The sequence below is a fragment of the Trichechus manatus genome, unplaced genomic scaffold (assembly GCF_000243295.1).
Source record: "Trichechus manatus latirostris isolate Lorelei unplaced genomic scaffold, TriManLat1.0 scaffold00039, whole genome shotgun sequence".
In the NCBI taxonomy this organism is placed as follows: domain Eukaryota; kingdom Metazoa; phylum Chordata; class Mammalia; order Sirenia; family Trichechidae; genus Trichechus; species Trichechus manatus.
The window spans coordinates 1523833-1534309 of NW_004443975.1; the positions used below are offsets into that span (position 1 = coordinate 1523833).

At 40.3% G+C, this 10477-nt stretch overlaps 1 protein-coding gene across 1 annotated transcript in view; it reads left to right on the forward strand.

Moving 5' to 3' along the window:
• FMN2 (formin 2) overlaps positions 1 to 10477 on the forward strand; it is a 437381-nt gene that overhangs the window by 52600 nt on the left and 374304 nt on the right. The gene's annotated exons all lie outside the window — the stretch shown is intronic.

The following is a 10477-nucleotide window of genomic DNA, read 5'->3' on the forward strand; positions in this document are numbered from 1 at the left end:
TCTGACTTCTCACCTCACCTCTGGACTGAAGCAAGGCAGACATTCTTTACTAATTAAGGTAAAGTATTGTTTGGTTTAAGGAGTCCTGGTGGTGCAGTTGGAGCCTTCGTGGCTTAGTGGTTAAGAGCTTAGGGGCTAACCAAAAGGTCAGCAGTTTGAATCCACCAGCCACCCCTTGGAAACCCTATGGGGCAGTTCTTCTCTGTCTTATAGGGTCACTATGTGTTGCAGTTGACTAGATGGCAGTGGATTTTGTTTTTGTTTTGGTGGGGCAGTTGTTAGGTGCTTGGCTGCTAACCGAAAAGTAGGTGGTTTGAATCCATCATCTGCTTTGTGGGAGAAGGATGTGGCAGCCTGCTTCTGTAAAGATTTACAGGCTTGGAAACCCTATGGGGCAGTTCTAGTTTGTCCTATAGGGTTATTATGAGTTGGAATCGACTCAATGGCAGCAAATTTGATTCTTTTGGTTTTTATTGTTTGGTTTAAAAAAGACTTCAGGGGATATTTTTGGTTCAAGGTTTAAAGGTTATCTCAGGGGAATAGTTTTGGGGGTTCGTCCAGCCTCAATGGCTGTAGAAAGTTTGGAGTCCATGAGAATTTGAAATTATATTCTACTTTCCCCCTTTTGATCAAGATTCTTCGTCTACTCTTTGGTCAAAACTTTCAGTAATGGTAGCTGGGCCCCATCCAGTTCTTCTGGGCTCATAGCAAAGGAGATAGTTGTTCATGAAGGCCATCAACCATGTATTCCATTTCTTCCTCTTATTCCTGATTCTCTTTCTTTCTCTGTTGCTCCAAGTGAATAGAGACCAGTTGTTGTACCTAGAATGGCTGCTTGTAAGCTTTTAGGACCCCAGGCTCTACACAATAAAATAGGATGTAAAACAGAAACACCAAACACAATATTAGGCCAGTGTTCCATGGGATGAAACCATGACCCTAAACCCCCAAACCAAGAAGCCAAATCCCTTAAAGTGTTTAGTTGTATATAAGCAGCTTCAGCAGCTGCTCTTTTATTGTTGTTGTAAAAATATGTATCACACAACATTTTCCAATTCAACTTTTTACAGGTGTACAGCTTATTGACATTAATTACATTAGTTGGCTCTGCAACCCTTAGTTTCAATCAGTGTGAGTTTTCCATCACTACAAACAGAAATCAGTGCTCCATAAACAATACCCACCCCCTCGAGCCCCTGGTAACCACTAATAAACTTTGATCTCTATACATTTGCCTGTTTTTGGATTTTTGATTGGAATCTATGGGTTGATGATGATACTGTACTAAGAATCGAACTAGTAAAGAAGGAGAAGGTTGCAGGGAAGATGATAATTCTCTCTTGGACATCTGGAATTTATTGTTCTTTAGGACATCATGGTGGCCATTCCTAGAGTGCAAGTGAACTGATAATGCTGGCGTAGTCAATATGCTCTATGCTAAAAAGATAAGCAAATCAATCTAGTAAATTAAAGAGAAAGTAGAGGAATCAAACAGTTAAAGTTCTTGACAACAATGAAGAATCCATATAGTGGAGATACAGAGAGAATAGATCCATAGCAGGTTATGGCCATTGGGAAGGCTATTCATGTTTTAAGATTTCAGAGGTGGAGCTGTTCTACTGATTCCAAAGTCCAGTCAATGGAGTGGAATGCGCATTGTCATTAGCATTGAGAAGCTCAAGACGTTGACTGGGACTTAATGTTTCACAGAATTGTGGAGGAGACACAGGATCAGGTGATACAGTCCTTGATAAAGTCCTGTGCTTAGGAGGTCAGTAAATGGCTGATTTGAGGAGGGATAGACGATGATACTATTGGATGAGATGAGCTTCAAAGGTGGAGAGGTTTTTGCACAGGGTAGAATTAGAATATTCTCTAAGTGATTATAAAAAAAAAAACCCAAACACATTGCTGGTGAGTCTGTTCCGACTCATAGTGACCATACAGGACAGAGTAGAACTGCACCCAGGGTATCCAAGGAGTGGCTGGTGGATTTGAACTGCCTACCTCTTGGTTAGCAGCTGAGCTCTTAACTACTGTGACACCAAGACTCCTAAGTGCTTGTAGAGGGCCAGATTATGAGGCCATGTTATATGATGGGAGCCATAGAAAAATCATTTTTCAGGTTCAGTCTCTGCTGGCTTGATTATTGCATTAGCCTTTTGCCTAACTTCTTTCTGTCTGCCCATTTCTGGTTTCCAGTCCAGCCTTCTTACTCTAGCCCAGGGATTCTCAACTGGGGACAGTTGTTGTCCTCCAGGAGACATTTGGCAATATCTGGAGACATTTTTGGTTGTCACAATGAGGTGACGTGTGACTGGAATCTAGTGAGTAGAGTCCAGGGATGCTGCTAACCATCTTACAGCAGGATGCTGCTGAGCATTCCTACAAGGCAGAATTATCTTGTCCAAAATATCAGTCATGCCAAGGTTGAGAAACTCTGTGATGTACATCTGATTTTATCATTTTCCTACATAAAGCCTTTAGTGATTTCTCTCTCAGAATGAAGTCCAAATTCCTTGTACCTCCATGATCTTTTGTCCTGCCTTCACCACTTTCCTATTTCCCCAGCTCATGACCCACTTCCATTTCTGGTCCCAGATTCTGTTCTTCACTATACTGAAGTGCTATTCGGTTTTCCAACTGTTCAAGCTTTCTCTCACCTCTGCGTCTCTGTAGATATTACTGTTTCTGCTCTTATTGTTATTTCCTAGTTCTCTGTTTTCATCATGTTGTTTTCTCAGAGTTAAATGTCATCTCTCAGAAGCCTTCTTTAACCATCTAAGTGTGTATTTTCCCTCTCAAAGGACTTACCACGTGTCTTATAATTGGCTATTTACCCTGTAATGCCCCAATGCAAATCCAGTTTTATGTGAAATGTCCCTGTGAGTGGTGCAGTGCTGCATCTCCATGTTTACCTGACACATCTACCCAGTTGACTCTACCTGGGGTGGTTAACAGTGGACTGTGGTCTTAGCACACGGGTTCCAATCCCATCTCCTCCACTTACTTAATAGATTAGGGCATTTACCCAAGGTCGCAGATTAAGTATTTTTTTTCATCTGTAATAATAGTGCCTCGCACATTAGTACCCGGTAAATATTAGCAATTTCTATTTTTAATTGGTGCCTTTCAAGTACCTGTCAGAACTTGGCATAGCTGTTCAGTAAATATGCCTTGATTTCATGAAGAAGAAGACTTTAAGGAAAGTCATAGTGATTAAGGAGAGGAGGAACTGCAAACTCTATTATAAAATCAGTAGTCTTGAATGATGAAGGGTTAGCTATATTAATAATCTTAAAAACACTTGGAGAGTGAGAAGATGGAGGGTGGGATGGAATATGGATTTGCTGGGGAATAGGCTCGGGAATTGACTCTATGTTGGGTCTCTGTATTGAAGAGCTTCTGGGCTCACTGCCATCCTTCTTTCTTTATCCATTTACCACAGCTGATCTTACTGTGTAAGCACTATATTCTTCCGCCTCTTCTGTCTTCCCCCACATCTTTCTGGGTGGTGGTTGAGTGGAATAGAAAGGGAGAGACAGTCGGAAAAGCTATGGGTGAGGTAACTACAGATTGTGAAGATGAATTGATCATGCCCACTTAGCTTATTTTCATGACCATTCCATAGTAGCTACCTACTTTCCCTGGTTTTGTCTGTAGATGAATTATACTCACATATTGGCACATAGGAAACCCTGGTGGTGTAGTGGTTAAGAGCTACAGCTGCTAACCAGAAGGTCAGCAGTTCGAATCCACCAGGCACTCCTTAGAAACCCCGTGGGGCAGTTCTACTCTGTCTATAGGGTCGCTATGAGTCAGAATCAACTTGACGGTGGTGGGTTTGGTTTTTGGTTTTATTGGCACATAATTTACTTATTCGTGGCTTTAGCTCTCTCTGTGTATGTGTGTGAGTATCTGGCATACTTTATAGAGAAATGTGCATGAATGAACAAAAGTACTACTTTCTGTAACACCAAACCAGAGAAGAAGGATATCTGTTTCATCCAGAACTCCTGAAACAGAGAAACCAAAAAGGGCTAGAGATTGATTTGAAAACAGTCAATAAATATCAACAGGAAGACATTTGCTTGCCATTCTTAGTTTTCTCCAAGGAATGTTTTTTCAACCAGTTTTATTTTTAGTTCTGAAATAGGTTTATTTCATATATAATAAGTGGATATGTGTTAAGAAGCCCCAACTTGATTTCTTTCTTTGAAGGCTGTACACTTGTTTGGTTTTACAGAAAATTATCCTGTGCTAGTAATGCTTGTTTACCACAGGATTGACTGTACTGGGGGAGTGGTTGGTCAGGGTAAGGGGTAAAATGATGTCTCACATGTTTGTAGTCATATAGTTCACTTCAGTTTGAAGTAGAAGACTTTTAATATATATCTTAAAATTTTTTATTTCTCTGGTTTCCATCATTTTATAAAGGGCTGTGTTACATTTATTTCTATCCCTACATTTATAGTAATTTGTCCACTTACACTCAGTGAGGGATAGTATGACTGGATCCTGTAGTAAGCATATTGAAGTTTTTATACTAGGAGTTTAAGCACGTATATTTTGAGATTATTTTGCTTTTTTGATCTGAAATGTGATTTAGTAACTTTTTAATATGTGCAGCTCTTTGTGCATTTTATTCTAGGAGGCAAAACAGATTTTTTTTTCCTCATTGTGATCAATGTAAGAATATTCCTGCAAGAGTAATAATGATAATTAGTGTTATTCCTCTCACCACAAAGTTTTCTGAGCTTGGCGAAAATGCCACTTGTACTTTTGTGTTTTTTAGAATTATCCCCAAACATAAAGTTCATTGAAGTTTAGAAAAAAACATTTTTTAAAACACAGTCACACTTTTTAAGGCAGTGACATACTTTCTTATTGATGATTTTCTTTTTCTCATCTAAGAGGATATGCTGCTTCAGGTATTCGTTTTGGCTTTCACAACTGGTGCTTTTTATCACTGTTGGCAAACAGTGTTGGATGACTCAGAGTTAATTTTGAATTTATATAGTGGACTTTTATTAAAACGGGTGACTCAGCCCAACTTTTTTGTCATGATTTTCTTTTCTTATCCTCCTCCCGGATATGCTTTGAATATTAATTAATTTTGTTGATGTGACTTGCATTCTTGTGGCCTTCCTTTACTTATCTCAGAGCCAGGGCAAGTGTTGGATTATGAGTCTGTGACAAGTTGAAGGCACACAATTTACTGAGAAAACGTTACCCAACCAGGAGTTTAGAAGTTTCACCTCCATGGTATTTCCTGAGCTTTGGAAATCTGAAAGTAATTTATATATTATCTTTATTTCCTTAATCAGAACTGACAGAGTTTTTCCATAAAGGGACAGAGAGCAAATATTTTTGTCTTTAAAAAATATTTTACAGTTTCTATTACAGCATGAAGGTGGTCATAGACAATACTAAAGAGAATGAGCATGACTGTGTTTCCTAATAAATCTTTATTTACAAAAACAGGCACTTGGCCAGAGCTGGCCCTCCAGCTGTAGTTTGCTAACGTCTTGTCTAAATCATACTCAGGTAATTTATAAAAAGTGAATTTATTCTGTGAGTTGAATTTCTTTTTTCTTGTCTCTAACTACATATGGTCATCAGTTAGTCAAACAGTATTTATTGGAATCTTCTATGAAAAATGCAGATACTCTACTGTTCTCATATAGCTTACTGTGTGAAAGGGGCCTGCTAGATGAATAGATGGCCCAATATTTAATGGGAGGTGATAGGAGAGTTGTGGGGTTTTGAGTGGAAAGTTTTAAGATTGTGAGTGATCCGTATGACTGGAGCAAAGAGTCACTGTGAGGAGGAGGGACAGAGGAAGCATCTTAAGGAAAGATGCTGGATGCAACACAGAAGCCATTTATGAAGGCTTCTGGAAGAAGAGTTTAGCAATTGAAACCCTGGCTTCCAAGCCCTGCTGAGAATTTGCATTTCTAACAAGTTCCCTACTGAGAATTTGTCTTTCCACCCCAGATATACTGAATCAGAGTCTACATTTAAACAAACTCCCCACAAGATTCTTATGTAAACTTACTGGGAACTTGTTAGAAATGCAAATTCTATTTGAAACTCAATCCTGAGAGTAGTAGGGAGCCATTTGAAGGTTTTAGATGGAGGAGTATAACATGATTGGATTCATGTTTTACAAAGAGCCTCTGGGTGTTTGGGAAGTAGGGATTGAGGGGTGCACTGTGTGGGAATGGTTTGGAGGTTGGAAGACAGTTAGGAGGCTCTTGAGATAACTTGGCTGCTAACCAAAAGGTCGGCAGTTCAAATCCAGCAGAAACCCTGTGGGGCAGTTCTACTCTGACCTATAGGGTCACTATGAGTCAGAATCGACTCGATGGCAACGGGTTGGTTTGGTTTTAGCAATAACCCAGGAGAGGGAAGACATTGCCTGCAATTATGAAAGTGGGAGTGGGGATGAAAAAAAGTGGATAGATTGTCATGGTATTTAGAATAGTGGTTCTTAAATTCTAGTGTGTGTCAAAATCACCAAGGGGGCTTGTTAAAACCCACATTGCTAGACCTCACCCCAGAGTTTCTGATTCTGTAGGTCTGGGGTGCAGCCTGAGAGTTTGCATTTCTAATTGGGAGGCAGGTTAGTTCAATTTAGGTCTTAATAAATTTGAGGATCTCTACCTAAAGATACAAGGAGCCCTGATGGCACAGTGGAAGTGCTCAGCTGCTAACCGAAAGGTTAGTGGTTCCAATTCACCAGCCGCTCTGCGGAGGAAGATGTGGCAGTCTGCTTCCATAAAGATTCCAGCCTTTGAAACCCTGTGGGGTAGTTCTACCCTGTCCTATAGGGTTGTTATGAGTTGGAATCCTCTCCATGGCAATGGGTTTGGTTTTTGTGTACTTAAAGATATGCAAAAGGAATTTGGTTATTTGTGTCTAGGGGCCTGGGGTGAGAGTCTAGGGGGAGAGAGACTGAAGAATCTTTAACATGTAAATTATATTTAATGCCATTATGCATTGAAGAGTGTCTGTAGAGTTAGAAGAGAGAAGAGCCTGAAATAGAAATGAAAATTTATGGAATGGGTAGGGGAAAATGCTGATAAGGGGACAGATAAGGAGCAGAGATAGGACAGGAAAAAAAAAAGTTTTTAAAGGAAAAATGTATGAATGGTATAAAATGTTGCCAGGAAGCCAAGTAAGATTAAGACTGAAAAGTAGTCATTAAGGTTACCAAAAATTTATTGTTAACAACCTTGTAGAGAGGAATTTGAATGAAGTGCTGTGGGTGTCCGTCCACCTTTCGGTGGCTAAACGTAAATGGAAGGGGTAGGATGTGGCGAAGTTATTGGAGGTGGAATCAGCGCATGTATTTGATTAGTTTAAGAAGTTTTGTGTTAGAGGAAAAGAAAAACTGGTTTTTGAGTGGGGAAGGGTTTTTTTTTTAAAGCACAATTGTTTCTGGAGCATGTTTAGATACGGATAGGAGGGAACCAATAGAGAAGGAAATGTTGAAGATTATGGAGAGAAGGAATAATTGGTAGACTGTGGACCTGAGAAAACAGGAAGGGAGTAGGACACAGAGCACAGGTGGAGTGGTTGGTCTGGGACAGGAGTAGGAACACCTGTGTACAAAGGGTGAGCCCTGATGCAGGTGGGCTTTTTGGGTTAATGATTGGAAGTTGAGGGAGTGCTGCATTGCTTCTCTTTGTGAATTAGAAGGATTCACCATCAGCATAGGGTGAAGAGGGGCATGTGGGGCTGGGAATTTACAAACTGTGGAAAATATTTCATCCTGATGCTACAATATCTGAAGTGAGAGCTGTCTAGAATGACAGAGGGATGGCTGTTGAGGGCCAGCTGAGGGTGAAGATAATGGATTAACATTGGCCCTGGTCCAGATTTGGATATGGCAAAGACACAACATTGAACTGATCTCAAGTTGACTTTTTGCCCTGGTGGATGCATCTGAAGGTTAGTGAGGATGGGAGTTGAGATATTAGCATGAATGAGTGGTTTGAAATAGAGGCCTATAAAGTAATAAGACAAGGGTGAGGTTGATGGTAGAAAGTAAGGGAGTCAAAATCCTCAAGGTCTGCAAGATGACAAGGTCAGGATAGGATGCCTACAAATATTATTTGACAGATAAAGGGTTCTTGGTGATAAAATGGTCAAGGGTGTGGCCTGGTGAGTGGATGACTGCTTGACGCCGGGTGAAGGTGATACCGAGGTATAGGGTGGTTCATTCACACAGACAATGGCATCACCCACAATTCTGATGAAAAGGAAAATTTTATTTTTGAAACCATTTTAGAAGGGTCTTTTAATTGATGCCAATGACTGGATTGATTTAAAATGATATTTAAACAATATGCATTTTACAAAGGAAAAAAAGGGAGAGAATGCATGACATATACAGTAAGTACAATTAGAATACAGGTGGCTCTATTTTAATCGTAGTCCTTCCTTAGTAGCAAATTGGTCCAGTGTGGCTGGGAGACATATTTCTGTTCTTGTTGTGCTTGGATTCTCTTCACTCTCACTCTTTTTCTTCGCCTCTGGATATGAATAATTTGCTAACCGTGGGTCTCGTTTTATTCTGTGGCCAGTCTGCACAGGCATTGCTCATATCAGTGCCTTTTTTTTTTTTTTTTAACTGTTGTCAGTATTTAAAAATGTTTCTATTATGCTTACTATATGCCAGGTACTTTTCTAAGCACTTTACTTTTTGTCTTATTTAATCTTCATAACAACCCCAATGAGATAGGTTTTATCTTCATTTTACAGAAGAAAAAACTGAAGCACGGGGAAGTTATGCCCATTCTCTTCTTGCTCAAAGTTTAGATATAAGCACAAAACCTTGAACTGCATTTTTGCAGTTCTGGTATCTCTGACCCTGTTGTGGGTTGAATTGTGTCTCCCAAAAAGATACATTGAGGTCCTAACCCTAGGTACCCGTGAATGTGACCTTGTTTGGAAATAGTCTTTGCAGATGTAATCAAGTTAACATGAGGTCATAGTGGGTAAGGGTGGGACCTAATCCAATGGCTGGTGTCCTTAAAGAAGAGGGACATTTGAAGGTAGAGACGCAGACACACAGGGAGAATGCCATGTGACGACAGAGGCAGAGATTAGAGTGATGCTCCTACCAGCCAGGGAATGCCAAGACTTGCCGGCAATACCAGAAACTAGGAAGAAGCAAGCAACAGGCTCTCCCTTAGAGCATCCAGAAGGAACCAAGTCTACCAACACCTTGATTTTGGACTTCTAGCTTTCACAACTGTGAGAGAAGAAATTTCTGTTGTTTGAAGCCACCTAATTTTTGGTAAGTTGTTACAGCGGCGCTACGAAGCTAATGCAGACCCTAACTGCCCAGATCCATGGAGTGCTGAAACACAAGTGGTTTCTGCCTTTAGGAGCATATTTAAAATGACAGCTATAGTCAGTTGTTTTCCTGGGAATGACCTCTTTCTGTGCTTTGTGCTTTTACTTTATGAGGCTGACAGGATTTTATATGCTGCCTGGGCTGTAACGTACAACGGCTGATGCACAACTTCCAGGCTCAACACTTCGTGAGAAAGTCTCCCTCACTTAGCAGAAGTTGATTTGTGATATTCCCTGGGTCATGCTATCAAACATGCCTCCAGGCTATAGGAGGGACTTTCCTGTCTTACTCATTTCAAACCATGTGTCTCGTGTAATGTGTACACCTGATTACTTTTCTATTTTGCAATGGCATAATAAAACTATCAAAACTGGAGGAAACCTTAAAGATTATTTTATTTGGCTCAGTTCTCTTAAGTGGATAAATGAGGACACTCGAGCTGAGAAAGGTGAAGTGACTTCTCTGTGGCTGTAGTAACTCTGACAGGGCCAGAATCTTAGTCTTCTTATCCCTGGGTCAATTCTTGCCTTATGCCACACTGCCTTCCATTAGAGAAGGAAAATTTTTTTTTCCATTCGAAACAGATTCTAACTTTCCCCAGGTTATTGGTGGTTAATGATCCTTGTGCATTCATTAAATATAGTTGAGTAATGAGTATTCAACAAACTAATTATGTGACTTCTGGGTCAGGTGACTGTGTTAATGAAGAATCCTGGGCATTTTTATCGATCTTTGGAAAAGATGCTGGGGAAACTTAAGAAAATACTAGGGATTGAGAGATGGAAGACAACGTAAGAAGGGAATGGAGGTTAGTATTCACAGCCTGAGGAGTCTGCATTAGAAAGAAGGACAGGAGTCTGCACTTCAAATACTTTGGTGAAATCGTATTTTAAAAGCAAACATTTTAAATAAGTCCTTTTAAAACCATTTTGTTTCATCTGAAATGAAGGGGCCAGTGTAGCTGCTGATTCTGGCTTTCAGGTTTGCATTCACTTTCTGCTGTTAGATCAGGACAGACTGTGCCACACAGCTGGTGGTGTAGAGCCTCACACATGGCTTCTGAGGGAGCTCCTCAGATGGCGGGTGGTTGAATTGGGACATTTAGCCCAG